General features: G+C 41.0%; 1 protein-coding gene across 1 annotated transcript in view; it reads left to right on the top strand.

Moving 5' to 3' along the window:
• ADAMTS6 (ADAM metallopeptidase with thrombospondin type 1 motif 6) overlaps positions 1–25,623 on the top strand; it is a 324,386-nt gene that overhangs the window by 93,591 nt on the left and 205,172 nt on the right. The gene's annotated exons all lie outside the window — the stretch shown is intronic.

Below are 25,623 nucleotides of genomic sequence, written 5' to 3'. Positions count from 1 at the left end.
TGTGGGTTTGCATGTTTCTTTGTGGCATGTTTTGTTTAGCAGTCAGTATAAATATGGAGCTTGATTGGTTAAAACTTTGAATAAATGTAGAAGCAGCAACAATTTAAGATGCAAATTAAGGGCATTGTATTAGAGCAAATACTACATGTTTTGGAGACGCTGAATAAGCTTCCAGATTGCTGGAGAAAATTATAATGTGTCGTATAGGATTTGAGTCAGATGAGGAGAATTGTTGGCTGACTGGACAAGTATCTGCTCTTCTCTGCATCAAAATGATTAGAATTGTATGATTTCCTTGATAGAAAAGGCCTTATTGTATTATGTAAATATCACAGTTCAACTGAGCTATAGGAAAGGGTCAAATGCAGACTCTGCTTTTGCTGTTAACCTCATTTGGGCTAAATATTAGCTTAGAATGAGGTGTTTCTAAATGTAAAGATTTTTACATTTTACGGTATTTGGATAGATTTGCTTGCTGATATTGAAAGTGAGTATTATTCTTTTATATCTGCCCTTACAAATTAGTGCTCAGTATTCATTGACTGTAGTGAGTCTCCTAACCATAGCAGTAACCCAGTGAAACTGATTCATAATAAACTAGGGATCAGATTCTAAGAACTTTTGATGTGGATGGCCAGTTTTTCATCTTTTCCTTATTGTTCGCCTGTAGTAAACAATTCTTTTCATGCTGTGTATCTTTTAAATTCCAAATAAATGGAATAAGATATGAGATAAATTGAATGATAATTTAAGAGTGAGAGTATGGTAAAACCATTAATGCATCTTTATGAAAGTGGAGAAGCTTAGCTTAAAAAATTGTTTGGAAATAACAGAAAAATTTACTGAGTATTATTTCCCCTGTATTTTCTCATTTTTACTGCTATGAACAATTTAAATGAAATGTGTGGTTTTTTTTGCAGAATCAAGGATAATATTATGATGGCAGTAAAATAGCATAGGGCATGTTTTATAATGCCGATAAAACATGCTTTGGGAGTCTCCTTACATATTCAAAGTGTGCATTAATAGACCAATAAAACATGGCCTGTTTTGTCCTGCTGCCTCTCACAGATTCGGAAAAATTAAATTATAGTATAATGTATCATGGGTAGAGATTGCACCTTCAACTAGATTGCACAGGGATGAACTGCTGTGGAGAGTAGGTTTTGTTTTTGTAGTGGCTTCCCATTAAGAACCATGCTTTCCTTTTGGTGACTTAACTAAAGCCACAATGCTGGGCATATGTTGGAACTGGTTGAAAAATTTTTAACGGACATTTTCCCATTGAAAAATGCCTTTTGTGAAAACTTCCCATGGGATTGTCTTGTTTTTAACAACATATTGTTTTGGGGAAAAATGAAAAAATGTATTTTGACAAGGTCGAATATTCCATCTTGACATCTTCAGATCAGAAAATTATGGTTTTTTGTTTCAGAACAACTTTTTGTTTAGAATTTTTTTATATTATGATTTTTTTAAAAATGCTCACATTGAAATGTTTTGATTGACAACAAAAAAATTTTTTGTCAGAAATCACATTTCATGGAAAAATTCAAAGTTCTTTATTTTAATTTTGATTCAGAACAAAACAAATTTGAAAGGATAGAATTTCTTTCAAAACAGAAATTGTGGTTCTCACATAGCTCTATCAGATATACTTTATTATACCTGTTTACTGCCCTTCATGACATACATTTGAGTCTGAAATGAGAGAGTATCTCCATCCCACACCAAGCCTGCTATCTCACATAATTATTAACCTCAGATTTGCTAAATTACAAAGAAAAGTTTACAATAAGTTTTGGGTAAATTTTTTCCCTGTGGATAAAATTTTCAAAAGCATCTAAGCGACTTAGGAGCTTAAGTCTCACGGAAAGCCAGTGAGACAAAGGCTCCTAAATCACTTAAGCACATTTGAAAATGTTTCCTTAGAGAAAGTGAATGGGATTTACAATGTAAGTGCGTTAGTCATATTTGAAAATGGGACATAAGCTCCTAAATCACTTACATGTTTTTGAAAATGTTATTCCACATGAATTGAAGTTAATGGATCTATAGAAATGTATCTGAATATGTATAGAAATGAGGATCTGGCTCATTATTTGTACTAAAAAAAATTGGTCCCACATTTTGCTGAGTTTCCTTTACTTCTTTGTATGTTTGTGTATACACTGTCCCTGGGTAGGCTATTCCCTTTCCTCCCCGCAAGTGCACCCCTTTCAAGTGGCAGGCCTGTGCCTCCATTTCTATTTTGGGTGGGATCCTGAAATCCAGTCAGTTTCCAACTGGGTGTCCAGGTGAATCCTGGGTGCCAACTCTGTTACTTAGCAGTCCCAGTGGGCTTGACTCCTGCTAGACTTTTCCTTCAGGAGTGTGTGGACAGTAAATAACACAAAAGCAGCTTCATCAAAACAAAGTGTGCTTTATTTTGCCAAAACGTACAGAGCCATTGAGAAATGGATTTAAAACAACAGAGATCTGTATGCATACTGTCTTAGTTATGCCTAGCATTCCCCTCAAACTCCTAGGTAGACATGATTTAGCTTTGGTGACCCCTGATTTCTTGGGGACCAAAGTAAAGCTTGCCTGCTGCAGACCCCGTCTGTGTCAGCCTACAGCCACTGACAACTCTCCCCACCCCACTCTGCCCAGGACAGATTATTTAACAAGTTGGTGTCTTTTGATCTCCAGATTTCCAGCCTTGCAAACAGCCCTGTTGCCAGGATTGAGGAAAAGGACTCCCCCTCTTCATGGCAGTAAACCTGGCTATTGTGTTTGAAGGGATGCTCCTTATCTAGGCCATTGTTTTACATTCCTGCCTAGTTTCTTTAGCTACCCGTTTTGGTGTAACTAATTATTCAGGTAGTGTAATATCACACATATGCTGAGGGGTATGTGATGATTCAAATAATAATATAAATATTTTCCTGTTCGTCACATCTACATCTTGCATTTTAGATGTTTTTTCCAATTTACATCAAATAGATAAAACATTTATATAATTGAAAAATTACATAATGAAGGCAATAAAACACACTTGGGTTTTATTATTTGAATATTCAATATAATAAGTGAATAGTTGAGGGCATGATCCTTCACTTTTTTCCAAGGTAAAACTTTCACTGATTTCTATGGAAGTTTTATATGAGTAACCACTACAGGAGTGGGCCCTTAAGGGTTTCAGTGGGACCACTTGCAATGTAAGATACTATTCAGTGTGAGTAAAAATGGTAGAGTTGGGCCTTCAATGAATAAATCAATTTTTTGGTACTCCCAAAGACAAATAAGTTAGTCACTCATAATTTATTGAAATTTTTAAGAAGGAAGAAAGGTCCCATCCACAGCACAACTTGTAAGGCTTTGTCTACACTGGCAAGTGAATGATAAAACTTTTGTCGTTCAGAGGTGTTAAAAAAACAGCCCCCATGAAAGACAAAAGTTTTGTCGAGGAAGAGCACTGGTGTGAACAGCACTTTGTCGGCAGGAGCACTCTGCTGCCGACAAAGCTATCGCTGCTTGTTGGGAGTGGAAGTTTTTTGTCTGTGGGAGAGTCTCTCCCGCCAACAAACAGTGGCTACCCTGCGTGCCTTTTAGCAGCAGAGCTGTAGCGGCACAGCTGTGTAACTAAAAGCTGCATAGTGTAGACAATGCCTAACTATATTTGTAACCCATTACTGGTGTAGTTTGAGCTAAATATGATTTGTTTCCCCACAACATAGTTAAAACTTGATTAGTAGCTATATCACTTAACCATGTTTTTCTTCTGTGAGAGCAGTGGTTCTCAAACTTCTGTTTTCATGGACCACATGAAAATTGCTGAGGGTCTCAGTGGACTGCTTAATGATCTTTCCAAATGTTGTTTGTACCGTTAGCTAGTTATTGTAAAGCTCTTTGGATAAAAGCACTGTATTAAAAAAAACACCTTAATAGTAATTAACGTTTTTTTGTTCTACAAATAAGAGCACATAACTCATATTTTAATATCCGTAGTCTGACCTTTCTAATGTGATGGATGTGCCCTCTCTCCCCCACCATGGCAGCCCCTGGGCTTGCACTGGGAAGGACGGGGGGCCTCCCCTTCCGTGGCAGCCACCGAGCAGGGCTGGGAAGGAGGGGGGTCTCTCCCTCTCTCCCCCGCCACATCAGCCACAGAGCTGAGGCTGAGAACGAGGGCCATCCCTTCCTGGCAGTCACAGCCCTGGAGCTGGGGAAAGTCATCTCTTTAGACTCATAGACTTTAAGGTCAGAAGGGACCATTATGATCATCTAGTCTGACCTCCTGCACAACGCAGGCCACAGAATCTCACCTACCCACTCCTGTAATAAACCCCTAACCTATGTCTGAGCTATTGAAGTCCTCAAATAATGATTTAAAGACTTCAACATGCAGAGAATCTTCCAACAAGTGACCCGTGCCCCACGCTGCAGAGGAAGGTGAAAACCTCCAGGGCATCTGCCAATCTGCCCTGGAGGAAAATTCCTTCCCAATCCCAAATATGGCGATCAGCTAAACCCTGAGCATGTGGGCAAGACTCACCAGCCAGACACCCAGGAAAGAATTCTCTGTAATAACTCAGATCCCAGGACATCTAACATCCCATCATAGGCCATTGGGCATATTTACCGCTAATAGTCAAAGATCAATTAATTGCCAAAATTAGGCTATCCCACCATACCATCCCCTCAATAAATTTATCAAGCTTAGTCTTGAAGCCAGATATGTCCTTTGCCCCCGCTGCTTCCCTTGGAAGGCTGTTCCAGAACTTCACTCCCCTGATGGCGAGAAACCTTCGCCTAATTTCCTGATGGCCAGTTTATATCCATTTGTTCTTGTGTCCACATTGGTACTGATCTTAAATAATCCCTCTCCTTCCCTCTGATATGTTTATAGAGAGCAGTCATATCTCCCCTCAGCCTTCTTTTGATTAGACTAAACAAGCCAAGCTCTTTGAGTCTCCTTTCATAAGACAGGTTTTCCATTCCTCAGATCATCCTAGTAACCCTTCTCTGAAACTGTTCCAGTTTGAATTCATCCTTCTTAAACATGGGAGACCAGAACTGCACACAGTATTCTAGGTGAGGTCTCACCAGTGCCTTGTATAACGGTACAAACACCTCCCTATCTCTACTGGAAATACCTCGCCTGATGCATCCCAAGATCGCATTAGCTTTTTTTATGGCCATATCACATTGGCGACTCATAGTCATCCTATGTTCAACCAATACTCCGAGGTCCTTCTCCCCCTCTGTTACTTCCAAGTGATGAGTCCCCAGCTTATAACAAAAATTCTTGTTATTAATCCCTAAAAGCATGACCTTGCACTTTTCACTATTAAATTTCATCCTATTACTATTACTCCAGTTTACAAGGTCATCCAGATCTTCCTGTATGATATCCCGGTCCTTCTTTGTACTGGCAATACCTCCCAACTTTATGTCATCCACAAACTTTATTAGCACACTCCCACTTTTTGTGCCAAGGTCAGTAATAAAAAAATTAAATAAGATTGGTCCCAAAACTGATCCCTGAGGAACTCTACTGGTAACCTCCCTCCAGCCTGACAGTTCACCTTTCAGTATGACCTGCTGTAGTCTCCACTTTAACCAGTTCCTTATCCACCTTTCAATTTTCATATTGATCCCCATCTTTTCCAATTTAACTAATAATTCCCCATGTGGAACCGTATCAAATGTCTTACTGAAATCGAGGTAAATTAGATCCACTGTGTTTCCTTTGTCTAAAAAGTCTGTTACCTTCTCAAAGAAGGAGCAGGTTGGTTTGGCATGATCTACCTTTTGTAAAACCATGTTGTATTTTGTCCCAATTACCATTGACCTCAATGTCCTTAACTACTTCCTCCTTCAAAATTTTTTCCAAGACCTTGCATACTACAGATGTCAAACCAATAGGCCTGTAGTTACCCAGGTCATTTTTATCCCCTTTCTTAAAAATAGGAACTATGTTAGCAATTCTCCAGGCATACGGTGCAACCCCCTTTCTCTGGCCGCTGCAGCCTTGCACGTCCCAAATTCCCCCCACCCCCTCTTCTCACCCCACTACCCCATCCCACCTACCCCATATTCCCCCCAAGGCCACCACCTCACCTTACATATGTGTCTTCTCCAGGGTCCAGGCACCTAATTAGGTGGGTGGCCCTTCATTCTCTCGTGTGCAGCTGCCCAGGTGCGCACCTTAGAGGGAACTAACCATGGACCACCTGAATGGAACTTGTGGACCAGCAGTGGTCCGCAGACCAGTTTGAGAACCTCTGTGCTAGAGGATTAGGTTAGTGGCTTCTTACATATTGTTCAGATAACTATTTTCTGCCGTGTGGCAGGATGCCCCCAACCACGCCTGTGTAAGTGGTTTTGACAATGCTCCTTCCTTGCAGCTCTCTGTGCATTAGAGCATTGCCCTACAAGTTGCTGGTGCTGTTTTGGGTGAATGTCCTCTAGGCTGAGGCCCTATAGGTTAGCTGCCAGCTTTTTCCAGAATTCCCCAATACATATATGATTAGGAGTGTATTTAGTGTGGACATGCCAATATTTATCTTGTCTGCAGTCCAATTTTAGTCATTTTATGCCCATCCAGTTCTATCTGAACCTTGGCTAAGTACTGAGAAAGCAAGGAAACTAGAATCCAGGGTTGAGGAAGGGGATGTAGTAATCTGAATATCATCTGCATGCTGGTGATAATGCAACTCAAAAACCTCACAGTGGGCTTGGACAACAAAGTCAGAAAAGCTGCTGTGTGGACACAAATAGAAATGTGTAAATTTAATCAACTAAGGTAACTGTGCCTCTAACCAGTTACATAAGGGTACCTCAAATTATCAGTGAATTTGAAATCAAAAAGTTAATTGCAGAACTAGATCCACAATGTGGGAAGGAAATTAGAATGAGACAACACAGAAAAACTTCAAAACATTACTCATAATTTTGCTAGCTGTGAATTGTTTGATTACGTTTATGGGTTTACTTACAATTTCCAGCTTCAAGTCCAGTACATTTTAATTTGAATCTCTTTTCCTTTTCAAATTTAAATTGTACAATTATTGCACTTAAGTCCATATTTGGTCCTGTTGTTGAAGTGAATGTCATAGCACAAAGAGTAAATTAAGGCAAAATTTGACCTTGAGTCAGCAGTTAAGCCCTGCTTTATCTTCTGTTTCTGTTTAATAAATTCAATAAGTCAACTCACCTGCTCGATGTTTCTGTTTCTGTTTTTGCATGCCAACTGGCACCCTACTGATTCTATTAGATCTGTCCACTACATTGAACCCACAATTTTCAGGATTCCAAAGGATGATGTTGAATAATTTTTTATCTTCCTCAGGGGTTCCCACAGGCAAAATGACACAGATTTTGATAGTGTCACACCTATTGTTCAATGTTTATGAAATACACTGAAAAATATTATAAGGTGTGATTTGCAGTACCTGTGTGTCGATGATATTTAGTTTTCTGTATCCTTTTCAATAGTTTGCTTTATCAGTACCTGACAAAGATTTGATGGACCTGGATAGGAGGGAACTGGCTGAACTTGGGCTGAGATAAGACAAACTGGTGCTAGTTGGCCAGGGGAGTCACCTAGATTAATAAGGGACTTTTTTATTTGGAATTGTGTTGTTCAGTATAGTGATATCCTTTTCAAATAATATTTATAGTTTAAGTCTTGTATTCATAGATTTTAAGGCCAGAAGGGAACTTTATGGTAATCTAGTCCAGTATTTCTCAGCCATTTCATCTTGTTCCATGACCTCCTCCTTACATTACACTATAAAAGTAAGAGTAATAATAATTTAATGACAACATTTGTCACATTCTGGGGTGCAATCCAGATCAGTGAAGCTTTATCACCTCTTATCCTGTAACCTCAAGTGCCTAAGTGTCTCCTTCCCAGGAGTTTTGGATAAGATCTAGATGTCCCTCACTTTCCTTCTGTATAGAAGATCAAATGCAGCAAATCCTGTGGGCTCTTGGGACACTCCCCTATAACAAAAAAGCAAGTACACTAACATTTCATCCCAGTCTTTGGCTCTCTTATTGCATACATTCCAAGCATAGATTTTAGAGTTCCATTGAACTTCTCCACCAGACCATTTGTCTCTGGTTGATATGGGGCAGCTTTTAGTTGTTTCACCCCACACAACTTCCATAATTCCCTGAATAGCTGAGACCCACAGTCAGATAATCTCTTTAGGGAAACTCACATTGCTAAAAATAGTGAAAAGGGCTTTTGCACAGAATCAGCCTCTATATTAATTAGAGGAACTGCATCAGGATTTGTAATGGCAAAATCCAGTACCCCCAGGATATATCTCTTCCAGCTTTGGGTAGGACATGGCATATGGCCCACAATGTCCATTGCTACCCTGTAAAATGCCTCTTGTATCACAGGCAAGGAGTGTAGAGGAACATTCTGGGGCCCTGCAGGTCTTTTACTTTTTGACATAATTCACAAGACTTGCAATAATTCTTCACATCATTCTATATCCCTGGCCAATAGAAATTTTTCTTTAACTTCTCATGGGTTCTCAGTGCCCCCAAATGACCAGCAAAAGGACAATCATGTGCTGGCAACATTAATTCCCCCTGGTGCTGGACAGGCACAACCATCACAATTTTATATTTTCTTTCACATCTTTGATGAAGATATTGAATAGGACTGGGCCAAGAACAGATCCCTGTGAGATCTTACTAGAAATGCTTCAAATGGATAACGGTTTTCCATTTACAATTCCTTTTTGAGATCTATTATTTAGCCAATTTTAATCCATTTTATTTGTGCTTTATTGATTTGGTATGGTGCTAATTTTTTTGAATGGAATGTCATGCAATATTAAGTCAAGTGCCTTTCAGAAGGGAGTGATATTCTATCAGGTATATTGTGTCAACATAGTTACCTTTGTCAACTAGTGATTTCATCAAAAGAGTCATCTAATTTGTTTGACAAGACATATTTTCTATTTGCTTTTTCTCAGTCTTCAGGACTTGCCCCGTACTTCAATATCAACGTCAATGGCTGAGACAGATTTTCAGACAATTGGTTTAGCACTCTTCAGCACAAGTTACTGGTTCTGAAGATTTAAATGTTTAACTTTATAAGTTGCTGTCTAACTTCCTCCCTGGTTGGATCCCTTTTTGTTTCTGGGATATAGCAGTGGTGGTCTATATCACTTTCTCTCTGGAAAAGCAGCCCTTCCTCTTGTATATGAACCTTGTCACATTTATTCACGTCTTTGTAACTGGATTACTGTCATACACTCTACTTAGAGTCTTTTGTGAGCCTGTGCTGCTGCAGAATGCAATAGCTTTTCTTCTGAGTGGTATGGTCACCATGAACAGAGAGCCACACTCTCCACAGCCTACCAATTTAGTTTTGAATGCAGTTGAAGTTGTTAAACCTTTGAAGTCTAACATATTTGAAGCCCAGTTACTAAGGAGACTGTCTCTTCCATATGTTCCACTGAGGTTGAAGTTGAAGTCTGCTACAGTGTCTTGACTGTGAGTCTTGCTGTATCCCAGATTATTGTGATCTCCTTAAGTGAAGGCAATGAAACTCAATGGAGACATTTTTTATGGCCAGTGGACGATTAGTCTGAGTTATGGAATTTAGAAAAAATAGGCATTAGTCATGTTCTGAAGATTTTTTTTTGCTAGAACTTTTCTCAAAAATGGTTTGTCATAGAAATTTGACATCTGACATCTCTTACATCCTGCCAAAGGAGACAGACATCATTGGAGTATTTATTTTTCATGCATTCTCTTAGCTTCAGTGGTTGTTCCAGCAGTGCCACCATATAAAACTGTCAATATATCTCTTTCCTGGTACTTGAACATATACAGCTTTCCCCATTCCCTTCTGGTGACAAGAAGTCCCACTTATGTGAATGTCTTCTGAAAACTTTTCTGGGTGCTGAGAAGAATTCAGGAAATGAGACTCCCTGCGCCCAGTCAATATTTCAGGGAGAGAGGAAGTGGCTCTCCCCAACCCTCCATGTCACTAAATCTGAGGCATCTGGTCACATCCTCCTCCCAACAGGAGTCTGATCTCATAAATGTCCTGTCACGGCTCTGGTCCCAGGGAACGAACAAACTATTTAGGAGCAGCAAAATAAACACAGGAAAAAGATATACAGACTGTTCCAGCCAGGTCACTGGCCACTGTTCCTTCAGAGGGACCTTTGACTGGCTGCAGTCTGGCTCAAAGTCTGCTGGTTCACCAGCAGAAGGAATAGGATACTACTCCCTTTTCATCAGGGGACTTTGGGCCTTCAGGTAGGCAAGGGTATCGGCTCTGTTCTCTTTCTGGGAGTTGGAAAGCTCAGCAGTCTTCTCTCCTCCCAGAGCTGTCCAATACTGAGCTGAGCTTGCCCCCTCTTAAACTTCTCCATTTTTACGATGACATGTAGGTGTGGAGGAGTGGGACCAATGCAGCTCCTTAACCCCTTCTTGCTTGGTGCGGGGTTTATACACTGAGGCTGCTGTACTTTTCCAGGGGTGGAAATTTCTTCCTCTGAAGGGGAAACATACTTGTATAAACTTCAAATCCTGCTGAAGAAGACAGAAGGTAGCAGAATCTTCTAATCCCCTCACCCTAGCATGGGTGGCTGTGATGGCAGAATCTTCACAATCCACCAGTAAGGGGGCAGACAGCAACATTTTCATACACAATCACACCCATGTACATGTTTCAAGGTCTTTTCCTATGATGATGACCCTTCTTTCAGTCCAGCCGGAGCAAAAAATGAGTCATGGAGCTCAAAAGGAAACATAGAACCATGATTTCCTGAGCACAACTGCAAAACTACTTTCTTTCCATTCATGTAACACTAGGGTTTTGCTGTTTGGTATTTTACTATCTGTTACCATGTATACAATTTAATAAAGGGAAGGTGGCAGCCATCAGCAGCAATGCATCAGCTAAGCACAACTCAGGCAACAATCCTTCATCATCCTTGTCCCCACTGGTTCCTGTAGACATACAGCTCCTAAATTCTCTAGAGCTTACCTACCCTTCCGACAGCTCAGAGTGTCTGCAAGGCACCTACTCACCTCAAGATTCCCTTGGTACCAGAGAATACCTGCAGCCCCTCCTACTATTTCCATAGTTCCCCCCACTGGCTTCCCTGAATCATCTGCCCTCTGTTCTCAAGCCTGTCTTCTCCCTAGGTTCCATGCCGTCATTCTCACTCCCAATCCCAGATTTAACTCCCTTCTGACTCCAGTGTGGACTTTGCCATGAATCCCACTAATTTACAGAGGTTCATAGAAGGTACTGTGGACTTAGAAAATCTAAAGGGAAACAAAGTTCAGAGGGGCAACTGAGATCAAAGTATGTAGTCTGGGGGAGCAGGAGGAGGCTGGAGAGTAAAGGGAACTTTACGTATGGAGTTTGGGTAGGAAGCCACTGCTGTTAGGAGCAGAGGAGAACGATGCTGACGAACAATGAAGCTTCTGATTCTGGAGGAACAAAATATACTTGTAACCCCTACTGGACCTAGTTCTGGATAGTCAGTATCTGAAGGTGAACCTTTTCTTTTCCTTTTCTTGACTAGGAAGTTGAAGTTTACTGAGCTCAGTGGCTTCCTGGATGGCTGTATCCAAAGTCTCCTCAAACAGCTTGATCCTGTTGAAAGGTGCCTGGCTCAGATGGGACTGTGAGATGGAGTCTGCATCCAGGTGTGGAGCCAGATAGTATGCGTCACCCCATAGTGGAGCAAAGGAGAAAATGAGAGGAAAGATGTCATGTCACAAAAATCATCATAGGCAAAAGACAATGAGGAAGATCTTTAAGCAGGGTGCATTGGTATCATTGCTCTTAGCTTTAACTGTGGGTAAAAATTCATTTTGTAGAACATCAAGATTTTGGGTCTAACTTGGAATTGGGGGTAGAGGGAGACCAATTAACCAAGTCATCCAGCCCAGAGGAAAAAGGAGTAGGACAGGGCAAGCAGGGAGCAGGTTGGAGGAGGATGGAGGGTGATGGAAAGGGAACAAATGTCTGTCTTGCTCAGAATGGAGTTATCATACTCTTAGCCCTGGTCTACACTAGGACTTTAGGTTGAATTTAGCAGCTTTAAATAGATGTAAACCAGCACCTGTCCACATGATGAAGCCCTTTATTTCGACTTAAAGGGCTCTTAAAATCGATTTTCTTACTCCACCCCTGACAAGTGGATTAACGTTTAAATCGGCCTTGCCAGCTCGAATCTGGGGTACTGTGGACACAATTCGATGGTATTGGCCTCCGGGAGCTATCCCAGAGTGCTCCATTGTGACTGCTCTGGACAGCACTCTCAACTCAGATGCACGATTGTTTGCCGTTGCTCTGACACAGGGAGGGGCAACTGACGACACGGCTTACAGGGAGCTAAAGTCAACAAAGGGGGTGGCTTTACATCAAGGAGTATTTCAGGCAGGACTTCATGGAGGGTTCCAATAAGAAATGGTGCACCTAAGTTATTGTTCTTATTGGAACAAGGAGCTTAGTCTGGCCTCTGATTGATACATGGCTAGATTTACCTCGCTGCACCTTCTCTGTGAGTGACTGCAGTGTGACCTAGAGGAATGAGTCCCGTAGACCGGGGTGGGGGGGGACAAAACAAATCTGGTCTATTTCTTGTTTTGATCCACTCCATCTATCTTTTACATCTTTGGCTGGCAGCAGACGGTGCAGAAGGACTGCATGCCATCCACATCTCATGGCTGCTCGGCAGAGGATGGTACAATAGGACTGCTAGCCATCCTCATCTCTTGCTTGCCTGGCAGAAGATGATGCAATAGAACTGCTAGCAATCCGTATCGCCTGCCTGCTCACCATAAGATGGTTCAATAGGACTGACTGCAGGACTAAAGAGAATGACTTGATCAAGTCACTCCAAATTTAGTCCCTGCGCCCATGTCTGCCCAGGCGCTCCTGATTGACCTCACACAGGCAACCAGGACGATGACGGCTACCAGTCCTACTGCACTGTCTGCTGCCACAAGGCAATGGGTTGCTGCTGCTGTGTAGCAATGCAGTACCACGTCTGCCAGCACCCAGGAGACATATGGTGACAGTGAGCTGAGTGGGCTCCATGCTTGCCGTGGTATGGCATCTGCACAGGTAACTCAGGAAAAAAGGCGCGAAACGATTGTCTGCCCTTGCTTTCACGGAGGGAGAGAGAGAACGGGGGCCTGACGATATGTACCTAGAACCACCCGCGACAATGTTTTAGCCCCATCAGGCATTGGGATCTCAACCCAGAATTCCAATGGGGAGCGGAGACTGCGGGAACTGTGGGATAGCTACCCACAGTGCAACGCTCCGGAATTCGACTCTAGCCTCGGTACTGTGGAAGCCCTCTGCTGAATTAATGCACTTAGTGCACTTAGAGCATTTTCTGTGGGGACACACACACTCGAATATATAAAACCGATTTCTAAAAATACGACTTCTATAAATTCGACCTAATTTCGTAGTGTAGACATACCCTTAGGAAGATGTGCTGTTTCTAATTAATGATGGGCAGTAAAGGCTGGAAGGCATGGTTGGTGCACATCCTGAATTGTGGCTTAGGCCAGCTAATGCTTACTAATAGGATAGGCTCACATAAGGCCCCTGGCTAATGACTGCTTAGGCCAGGCTACTCTGGCTGGTAGTGTTCCTGAAGTGGTAGGGGGAAAACTCTGATGGAACCATGGTTCTTTGAGGCTCACAGAAGAAAAATGCATGGAGGAGTGGGAATGAGAGAGCTGCTAGATCTGTAGCCACTGGATACTGCAGGCAGGAGGAGAGCTGTATGAAACAATTTCCAGTAAGAAGAAACTGAAAAGCAATGTAGAAAAGAGAGAAAAGTAGTATTACTGGTCCAATCTGTGCACTTTGCCCTCCTCCAGCACAACTGGTTTGAGAATCTTAAAGCATTTTACCGTGGTGGCTCATTACCATGAACCCCATTTCACAGGAGGGGAAACTGAGGCACAGAGCTGGGTGGGGACTTGCATAGTACTGCACAAGGCTCTAACATGCTGTTTAAGCACAGCCCCACATCGGCTCCAGGAGATCTGCCAGTCATGCCAGGGGAGCTCAACCACTGTCCACCCATCAGTGTTTGTGCACCAAGCCACAAATTTTCAAAAAGATTGTTTCTAGACTAAAAATGGGCATGGCCAAACAAAGTAGTTTCATGAGCTTGGAGGCTGCTTGTTTGTCTTAGAAAGACAGAGTAGTTAATTCTTCAGGGTAAAGTAGTTGTGCTGACTCTAATCTCCTCTGCAGCCATACACAGTCTATAGAAAAATACTGATTAGACAAATAGCATACTGAAGGCAATTACACTACATTCTTTATTAAGATGCTATGTGCCACCAGTGGCATATGTCATTAGACACAATGAAAGCATATCTACATACATAAACCTTCTAGATTCAATTCATGAAATGGTATTTTAATAAATAGAGCAATTGCTGGTGTTATGACTAAGTATCACACTTAGTATTGGAGACAAGTATGCAAAAAAACCTATTTATAAAACCAGTGTTACGTTTAGAGTATTTTTGACAGTCTACAAACTGTACAAGTACAGTCTTCTCCAAATGCAAGAAGTTCACCATCAGAGGTTTGAAAAATTCTAAGCCCTCTGAAAAAATCCTTGAATCCCAAAATAATATACCTTGAAAAGTAGGTATGAAGATGGATGTGATTATTGATAAGGACAGAGTTAAGGTTGTTTGAGTGACTTTAATTGGGCATTTCCATATTTTCAAATGTTTGGATTTCTTTCATGTTTATCTTTAACTCTGAATTTACTAGGTTACCAATTATTGATGGTGGTTGTTGTATAACTACAATGTTCCTACGAAATTTGTTACCTGTAAGTTACTGATTAGTACTCCCAACCTTAACTTTGGTTTAATAAACTCTTTTGGTCCTTTCACCTTTTCCACTCCTATAATCTCTTCCCTCATCCTTAGGTCTTTCTGACTCTTGTTTTGTCTAGCACTATTTCATTATTCCTTCTCTTTCCCTACTCCTTAATCATTTTTTCTTTTCACTCCTCCTAACTTCCACACCTGCTCTCAACAATGTTGTCAACTTTTGTGATTTTATTCTGAATCTTGTGATACTTGGTATTTTTCTTAAACCCCAGCTGCTGGAGGCAAGTGATTATGTGAGAATCATAGCTTTCATTAAAAAAAGGAATGTTCTAGCCCTCATGGTTGTGGAGTAAAAATATATCCCAAATGCACCCTAAAAAGTCAGAAACCAGAAGACAAATAAGCATAAATGTTATTATTTTTAAAATACCAGTTTTTAAAACAATCTCATGACTTTTGGGGCCTGACTGATGATTTTTTGGGATCATGACTCATTCCTCAGGTTGGTAATACTGCCTTGAATCCCCCATCCTATCTCTCCAACCGTATTCTGATCTGCCTTTGCCCATCCACCGCTAACCTCCTTTACTTTCATCCCCTCAATAGCCCTCCTACCATCTCTGTCATGTAGCAGTGCAATACTTCAGGAGAGTTGCAAGAAATTCAGGGAAATGTCACAGATACATTTTTGTTGCACTTAAATTTTGTAAAATCTTATTTTTGTAAAAACTACGTTTTGGATTACATTTGACATTACAATACCTATATACAATCATTACAAAATTAGCTTGTGTATAATTACCCTGAATACATTGATGTGTACAGTACAGTAAATCTATAATTACTATTTAAATATTATGATGCCGAAATTGTTAAAGAAAAATTATAATATGACCAGAAGAGCTTTTATCACCTAGAATATTTTTTAACCCTGGTTGTCTGCATTTGTAATTTTAAAAACAGTTTAAAATATACTAAATATGAAGCATTCATCTCCAGAAAGCCTTTTTCATATAATTCTGTTAGTGAGTTATAACTGTAAAGTGGTAATAGTTCTGCTGGATGCCAGGTAAGAGGTATTTGTTGTTCCTGACATGCCCTCTTACAAGACAGGATCCTGTAGAACTGGTCACCATAAACGGGTTCCAATAAGCCCACTATGATGAGGCATAAGGGAAGGGGCAGAGCGACAATGTTGTTCTTGCCAATGTTACCGGGTGCATCTCCTAATGGGATTTTCCTTCTCAGAGCATACTTTAAGGGAGAGAGGCTGGAAGGTGGAGGAATCTTGTAGAGACACCTCAGAATTGGAAAGGTGTCAACTCCCATGTCTAACAGAGGGGCAAGTGGTTGTGCTAATACGGGTCGTTGAGTCAGTACTGTAATGAAGAGGGTCCTGTAACTGCATTGGTACCAGAGGTCAATAGTTGGTAGGCTGGTAAGATGGTGCTGGATGATGTTGTGCCAGTACCAGCTGTAAATCTCTCTCTGTACCCTCAAAGCGTATGTGTGTGGCTGCTGACTGTTTTGGTACTATGACTCACCATTGAAGATGGTAGGATCAGCAGAAAAGTGGGCTCTGGGAGGTGACTGGGTGCCAGTGGAGTGTGTCTCTCGGAACCTCTCAGTAAAAGTGATTCAGGATCTTCCAGTATTCAAAAGTCTTCATGGAATAGAAACCTGGACACTAGATCGGGACCCTCAGGAGTCAGTACATTGGGAGCAAGAGCCAACTGAAGAAGAATAAACAGCATCTTCTCACAATCCTTCTCCTTCCTGATAGGCTGAAATGCTCAAAGCTCATGGCAAATAGACCCTTCAAGAGGTGATTCATAGATATTTTTATTTTATCTTCCATATCAACATATTAGAGTTCAGAGTGGTTTGTTACGTTTGTCAATACTACTTACCCCACATTAGGGGCCACCTGATCAGAATAATTATAGAATCATAGAAATGTAGGTTTGGGAGGGACCTTGAGAAATCATCAAGTCCAGCCTCCTGCACTGTGGCAGGACCAAGTAAATGTAGACCATCCCTGACAGGTGTTTGTCCAATCTTTTTTTTAAAAATTTCTGGTGATGAGGATTCCACAACTTCCCTTGGAAGCCTATTCCAGAGCTTAACTGTCCTTATAGTTAGCAATTTTTTCCTAATATCTAACCTAAATCTCCCTTGTTGCAGATTCAGTCCATTACTTCTTGTCCTACTTTCAGTAGACATGGAGAACAATTGACCACCATCCTCTTTTTAACAGCCCTTATCATATTTGAAGGCTGCTATCATATACCCCTTTAGTATTCATTTCTCAAGATTAAACATACTCAGTTTTTTTTTAACCTTTCCTCAGAGGTCAGGTTTTCTAAACTTTTTATCATTTTTATTGCTGTCCTCCAGATCAGTGGTTCTCAACTGGGGGTCCATGGCCCGGTAGGGTTCTGTGAGCCCTTTCAGGGGGGCTGTGGGGCCCCGCTAATGAAACCCGTTTCCCCAAGCCCTAGCACCCCCCCGCACACATACACACCGGGCTGAAGCTCGGAGCGGTGCGGGTCTGCAACCCCAAGCCTCGGTGCCCCCCGCCACGGGGCTGAAGTCAGGATCGGGATGGGACTGAAACCCCAAGCCCTGGGGCCTTTCTCCCCCTTTCCCCCCGCGGGGCTGAGGCAGGGAGCAGTGCGAGGCTGAAACCCCTCCCCCCCCCACAGCTGGGACCAGTGACGGGCTGAAACCCCAAGCTCCCCCCATCCTCCTGAACCCCCGCCACCACTGGCAGAAACCTTGAGCCTATGCGCAGAGTTGAGGGGGCACAAGGGTGTTGCCCCTCAAACTGCAGTGCCTTACCTAGAGTGGGGTAGTCCTGGGGACAACTCCACCCCCCACCTCTTCCTCTCCATCAACCCCCTTCAGGCCCCACCCTCTGGCCAGATTCTAGGCAGGAAGACAGAGCCAGGCAGTGAGAGGCAGCTGCTCCTTTGGCTGGTGGTGCCATGGAGTGGGCAGCTGTGGCATTCCCCGGTCTGCTGCTTGTGCCTGGGCTTGTGGCTGCTCCTCACCTCCCAGCCTCCTTTGACTGCTCATGCAGCCAATCAAAGCTGCCCAGACAGCTTTGAGCCCAGCAGAGCCCTTTGTATTTGCGTTTGATTTTTCCTCCCTAAGTACTTCGCATCTATCTTTATTGATTTTAATCTTGTTGAATTCAGACCAATTCTCCAATTTGTCAAGGCCATTTTGAATTCTAATTCTGTCCTACAAAGTGTTTACAACCCCTCCTAGCTTAGTGTCCATTGCAAATTTTATAAGCATACTCTTCACTCCATTATCTAAGTCATTAATGGAAATATTGAATAGTACCAGACCCAGGACTGACCTCTGCAGGACCCCACTAGATACACCCTCCCATTGTGATGGCAAACCATTGTAACTACTTTTTGAGTATGGTCTTTCAACCAGTTGTGTGCCTACCTTATAGTCATTTCATCTAGACCACATTTCCCTAGTTTGTTTCTGAGAATGTCATGTGGGGCTGTCAAAAACCTCATTAAAATCAAGATATATCACATGTACATCCACTAGGCCAGTAACTCTGTCAAATAAGCTGTCAGATAATGCTGGACAACAGAGCAGCAATGTATTATATCAATACACAAGGGAAGAGCAAGATCCTAGTCCTTATGTGGCAAATCCATAAAACTGTGTAACTGGTGCATATCACAGCACATGCATATCTCAGCAGTTTACCTACCAGGACTACAGAACACAGTAGCAGGCTGTCTCATCAGGCATATTCACATTGACTATGAGTGGGAGGTATTCCAAGAGGTATGCCTTACCTGGTGTCATCCAGAGATAGATCTCTTTGCAAAACCATCCAATGCAAAATGCAGTAGATTCTGCTTGAGGAGAGGGCACAGCTGCAATTCTATGGGAGATGCCCTAGTCATTCCTTGACCTGGCATTTTATTATACACTTATCTTCCAACATCTTTACTGCTCTCAAGGTCCTAACAAATTGAAACAGGAAAAATTAGTGGCCATCATCATAGCACAGTCATGGCTGAGACAGGTGTGGTTCCAAGAACTGGTTTGCATATCTCTGTGACCCTCTCTGCTTTCCTATGACAACAAATCTCCTCACCAAGGTGTCAGGGTCCATCACACACCAACGTATTGGTGTTTCACCTCAAGGCGTGGCTACTAGCTGGCTCTCTGGTATACAACAAGATTGCTTTCCAGAGGAACAAATTGTAATGCTTAATAGTCAAAAGCACACAACAGGGAAAACTCACCTATGTTGGCATTCCCCCTGAGATCTTTCTACTTGGCTTATGCAGAATGCTTTGTCCAGTTCTGAAAGAAAACTTCAAGTTCTCTGGGATCCAAAAAACTCAGTTTGACTCCAGCTCATCATTCAGGTTAGTGTATTACGTGTATAAGAGCTCTTTGCACATGCTGGCCAGGCCCAGATGCAGGGGGTTTAGGTACAGGGTGATACTGCAATTCCAATTCACGTCATACACTATACAGTTTATATACATCTTTCCTAACTACTAACATTTATGCTTCTTGCATGTAAGGACCAATTGTTTTGCAGATTGTGTAAGAAGAAATAAGTGTCACTGAATGTAAGAAGAGTTCTCGTCTTTTATGTAGGCAGGATTATGCCCTTTAGGGCTTCAAGAAGGGTTTTCGTCTCAATTGCAGAATGAATGAAAAGACACCTGTTTTACACCCAAAGCTTGTCCAAATGGATTGCAGGATGCATCTAATCTCTTATGAAGCCTTTGGGGTCTCCCCTCTCTCTGAGGGTGATTGCTCATTCCACTAGGACTCAATCTACCTTTGAAGCCCAACAGAAAAACATATCTGTCTCAGACATCTGCAGGGCAGCCACCTGGTCTTTCGGTGTACGCGCTTTTCCCAGAACTACACTCTCATGTCTTCTTTGAGAGCTGACTCACCTTTCAGTGATGCTGTTCTACTCTCTTTACTGAATCCAACTCCTTGGCACCCTCCTTTGTAACTCAGGTACTGCTTATGAATATCCTGATATGGAGCACTTATAGGGGCACTACTCAAAGAAAAAGGAGACTTTACTTACCTTGTACAATAAGTGGAGTTCTTTGAGATATGTGTCCTATGGCTGCTCCACTACCTGCTCTCCATTTTTTCTCCTTGAAGTCTTTCATTTTTGAGAAAGAACTGGAGTGGCAGGGGTCTGTCCCTTCCTTATATTATTATATTACTGGAGCACCAAGGTGTCTAGGGCGCAGGCACGGACTGCAGACACCACTGACAAAAATCACTGATTAAGAGTGCATGGATGCATGTATATCCTGATGTGGAGCACCATAGGGACACATCTCAAGCAACTCCAGTTACTGTACAAGATAAGTAACTTCTTTTCCTAACTATAACACAGAATTTCATCTATTTAACCAAGTTAAGTACTGAAATGAAGCCCAGTAGAGCCAGACTTTGGTTGTCTGTGGCAGTTTTTAAAAGACATGGAAAACTAATAATAGAAAAAGTTATTTCTGTTGAGTGATGTGTAACATGTATATTATGCTTTTCCTTCCTTAGTTTAAATAACTCCTTTGGTTTTGAGGTTTTTGAGGAAGAAACCAAATAAGATTTGTACTTTATTTTAAGGCAAAATGCTGTTGTGGTATACCACTTTCTGTAAGACTAAGCAGATACTATAGTAAAACTTTTTGAAAGAAATCAAAAGGGTTTTAGTGTTGTAAAATGTATTGTTATTTGTAAGGTATGCACATGAAATGAATTATTAAGATGTTGTAAAAATGATGAACTGATGAATAATCACTATAAAACCTTCATTTAGCAGCTGTCCAAATGTGCTAAGCATTAGATTTATGGTATAATTATTTGTCCACGCAACTCCTTTAACACTGAGGGAACCAACTGCACATGCAAAAATACATACATACACTTTGTGCAGGCAAAAACTGCATTTGTGTGTACAAATGATAGCTGTGTAAAATTCCAAATCACACAAAACTTGCCTGCTTTTGTTTTGTGTAATGATCTTGAAATATAACCTAGATTTGTCTAATGATTCTGTGAAGCTTGTGAATCCTTTTTGTGAGTCCAAAGGCCCACTTTTGAGAAAGTCTGAACCAATTTATGTTTTTATGTTGGAATCAGGTGAATTTGCCTTTTTGAATGGTGTTTTGCTTTGTTTTTGAGTTCACTGAAATATGAAACTTAGTGACCAGACAGCAAATGTGAAAAATTGGGACGGGGGTGGGCGGTAATAGAAGTCTATATAAGAAAAAGACCTAAAAATCGGGACTGTCCCTATAAAATCCGGACATCTGGTCACCCTAAACTTAGGGGGCTAGATTCAGGATAAACCTAGGCAGGTGACTTGGGCAGCAGTAAGTATTTCCAGTGTAAGTTTGCAATATGATTGATATGCGGGGAGAAGAAGAGGGTGAGAAAAGCAAAAAAGTGGATGGAATCAGATTGTTTATATTATGATCATTGTCAGAGGTCCTCGCTGAGCTCAGAGCACAGTTGTCTCAGGCAAGCATTACTGAGACTGGGGATCCTGACCCAAAAGGGGCTCACAAGGCTATTGTAGAGGATCGCGGTATTGCCACCCTTACTTCTGCACTGCTTTCAGAGCTGCTTTCAAAATTGGAGAGCAGCAGCTGCTGGCCAGATATCCAGCTCTGAAGACAGTGCTGCTGCCAGCAGCAATGAAGAGGAAGGGTGGTATGGTATGGGTGGGAGAGTCATCATTTTTTGCGGGGGAAGGTTGTCAGAGCCTGAAATATTTTAAAAGGGGGCCCAGCAAAGAAAGTTTGAGAACACTTATGTTTGGCGCTGTATAAGCTTGTAAGAGACAGTCTGTCCTCTGAAGAGCTTACAGTCAAAATCTGTGATGTCGTGATGATGAGAAACAAGGGTAAGAATAAGCAAGATTCAGTTAACAACAACAACAATAAAATAAAAAAAACCCCTCAGTTCATAGATATGCTATTTAGAAATGTTTCATGAAAGGAAAGTAGTGTTAATAATTTTTGGTCAGTGGCCCTCTTCCCTCTGAGTTAGAATCATAGAATCATAGACTATCAGGGTTGGAAGGGACCTCAGGAGGTCATCTAGTCCAACCCCCTGTTCAAAGCAGGACCAATCCCCAACTAAATCATCCCAGCCAGGGCTTTGTCAAGCCTGACCTTAAAAATATCTAAGGAAGGAGATTCCACAGTTAGTACTGTATCAGTCATTAGGTTTAATCTAGTTCCCTGACAAACATCCTGATTAAATAGATTCCCCAATAAAGTTACATGTCAATTAAGTGGTGCAAATTAAATCGGTAATTATCTTAACCTTACTGTGAATTCCGTCTTTCAGAGGAATGGCGAAGGGAGCCTCACCTCTCTTTGCAGTACCCACTGCTTACTTTCCTACAACCTGAACTTTTTCCATTGCAAGTACCCTCACTGACATTTAGACATTTTTGTAGTCCCCTTCCAAGACGGAAATAAGGCATAAGTTTTTAATGGTAAAAGTAATTAACCGTTTTTTGGGAACAATTTAGGAAGTGCCATGGTGGATTCTCCATCACTGACAATTTTTACATAGAGATTGGATGTTCTTCTAAAACATATGTTATAGGAATTATTTTGGGAAAGTTCTATGGAACTGTATTATACAGGAGGTTGGACTACATGATCACAATGGTCCTTTCTGGTCCTGGAATATATGCAGTTTGCTATGTTTCTACTTTCTCCTTCTTCAGCTTTTTGCTTAAAACACATTTCCTTCAAGTCTTGTCTATCACCAGCCATATCTGTTTCATACATGAGGCTTAGTGAGTAAGGTAATCCCCTTAACAGGGATGCTTTCAGGTGATTTTGTAACATTCACTGGTATTTGGTCTTTGTGTGTCTCTGTCTAATGTTGGTTTTGTACATTTTTACTTCTAACAACAGCTTTTAGTCTTTCTTTTGTTTATGATACATGCAGAAAACATATACTGTGCGTCACCACTGCTTACTCCTATCTGCTAATCAGTTCCTTTTAGGCATGCCCATTACACATGTTGGCCCATCTCATAAAAGTCTCTTCCACCATTTCTGGGTAGACACCTGGCTCAGTGCCAATCCAGTGCAGATAATCCCTTTTCCCAACATTATAGGCATCTCCAGTAACATGCATCTCCCTAGACAGTAACAACTGTACTACTGAAATCCCTTTTTCTGTTACTTTACAATTACACTTAATCAGGATGAAAAGCTATCCACTGGGGCTTCCTGATTAAGTGGATTCCACTCTAATGCAAAACAAGGCTAGAGGAAGTGGAGTCAAAAGAAGAAAAGGCCAGTACAATTCAGAATGATTTGGATAGACCAAGTACACAAACAGATGAATGAATTGTGCCATTCACCTCATAGAAATGTTAGGTAATGAGTTTAAGAACAAATCAAATGAAAAGGGAGCATCCAGAACCTTGTGGCACAAAGGATAGAAAAAGAAAAAGATCCATAGCAGGTAAAATAAATCCTTTGGTATTGTTTAATAGAAAAAACAAAGGTTTGGGATTCATAAGAGAAATTATGAATGTCATTAGGACAATATTCTAGCCTGTACCATTGGACTGTTTAGTGAGGCCATATTTAGAATAGTCTGACTGTTTGAGGTGTTTTTTACAAAATGATTAGGGCTGATTAGAAAGCAGAAAAATATTTTTCTTCAAAATTTCATTTTGTTTTGTCACTGAAATTCCTTTAATAAAACTTTTCCTACTAAGTCTACCCTACATAATGGAATAATAGAAGGTACACAGGACAATCAGAATGATAAACGGTGTTGATTATTCAAAAATGTGTGAGAAAGTAGGGATTTTATTCTGATCTCACTATTGTTGCACTGGTGAAACTTCACTGAGTGCCGTGGAGTTACTGCAGATTCATACCAGTATAATTGTGAGTAGAATCAGTCTCTAAGGGTGAAGTGCTGGTCTCATTGAAGTCAGTGATAAAGCTCCGATTTACTTCAGTGGGGCAGGATTTCCCCCTGAGAATATATTTTTGTTTCAAGGTGTGATGGTCTAACTGTTCAGTTCCCAGTAGCATTAAACACTACAACACAATAGTAAAATATTTACTATTTATTCCAGGTACTTTCTTTTGTTGGGTTCAGAGCTACATATTCATGGTATTCAAGCAAGTTACTTTTTCTCACTTAATATGTCTGAGCCCAATCTTTCTGCCCTTGAGATAAACAAAAGTATTGCTATAGCTTCAATAGGAGTAGGTTTAGGGCCTGTACTGAATGCAAAATAATAAGTCCTACACCTTCAAAGATGTAAATGACATGAAGTGTGTGGTATCTGCATATTTATATTTGTTGATCTATTAGATAGTTATGTTCCCACACATTTCTATAGCAGAATACTGATCTGAGTACCCATCCCTCAAATTGCATAAGAGGAATTAGGTTAAAACGTGGCCTTGGATGCCCCTATTGGGCTTCTGTTGAAATCAGTAAGAACTCTTCATGTACATATTATGACACAATTTGAGCCACTTCAAGGGGGAACACACACACATTTCTGAGATCAGAATTAGTCCATGTTCCTGCCCACTGCTCCACATAGGCAGATTCCTGCACCCATGTGGAGCCTTGTTGAAATCAATAGGGTTACACCTGGACAGAGGGGTCTACATGTGTGGGGCATTTACAGATTAAGGGACTAATTTTGCACTCAGAAGTTGGGTTGGGTTGCAGTCAAAAACTTACTCTGGCACTTAAAGAGTTTATACATCTCATACATTACTCATAAATGGTCACTGATCCATGTTTAAAACAGGCACTATTAGTTTTTAAAAATATTTTAGTAGCCTGAAATTTATAAAAGGTCGAAGTTAAAAAATGAGAGTGGAAAGAGGAATCCATGTCTCCTCATCTTCTTTATTGGTTTTACTTTCTCATAGTGCAAAAACCCTGTAAACATATGCTCTGAAGCATTATACTGTAAGTAAATCATTATAAATCCCTGAAAACATAAGTCTATAATAATGCTGGCATATCATAGTTATAGGATTATGGCTGTAACACATTTAAAAATATGCAGTTATGGTGCATTGGCCACATTATTTACACTGGATATTAGCTGTACTGCAGGAAACATGTTTTAATTCCTTTGCAGGCTCCAAAACACTGATATGTTTATTTCACCATGTCATCTGAACAGAGACTCATTGTTTGAACTTCAGTATTGGGAAGTTTATATCTAAAATGAGGGAAGTTTTTAGCAATTTATTTAGCTGTTTGTTATCAGATATAATAAAAACAAAAAATGTTAATAACCTGCAATGCATTACTTTTAAAGCACACATAATAAATAATTGGAAGATAACGAAAGGAGAAACCTGATTCTTATTTACCTGAGTTTTGATAATTTTGGTCTAATAGTAAACACTTACAATTTTTAATGAAAATCAGAGAGAATGGTAGCAATTAAAATGAAAGCTGTTCAATGTTGTAAAATATGCCATGTCCACCATAAGAATATGTTTCAGCAGATTTAGAAATATAAACATTGCTAGTAGCCTCTTGAAGGAGTAGCAGTCTGCAGGCATGCAGCTGTAACTTCATAACAGCATGGTAGACTGTTTTATGGAGCTGGTGATTACAAAGATCCACTTTAACTGTTTTTTTCTTACTGGCAGGTGTCCCACTGGCCTAAGGCCAAAGGCTGTGAGCATACTGCAGCCTGTGGTTTAC

Source organism: Eretmochelys imbricata, chromosome 5 (assembly GCF_965152235.1).
Source record: "Eretmochelys imbricata isolate rEreImb1 chromosome 5, rEreImb1.hap1, whole genome shotgun sequence".
Lineage (NCBI taxonomy): Eukaryota > Metazoa > Chordata > Testudines > Cheloniidae > Eretmochelys > Eretmochelys imbricata.
The sequence above is the reverse complement of the archived record's forward strand: the minus strand, read 5'-3'. Positions and strand labels throughout refer to the sequence as shown.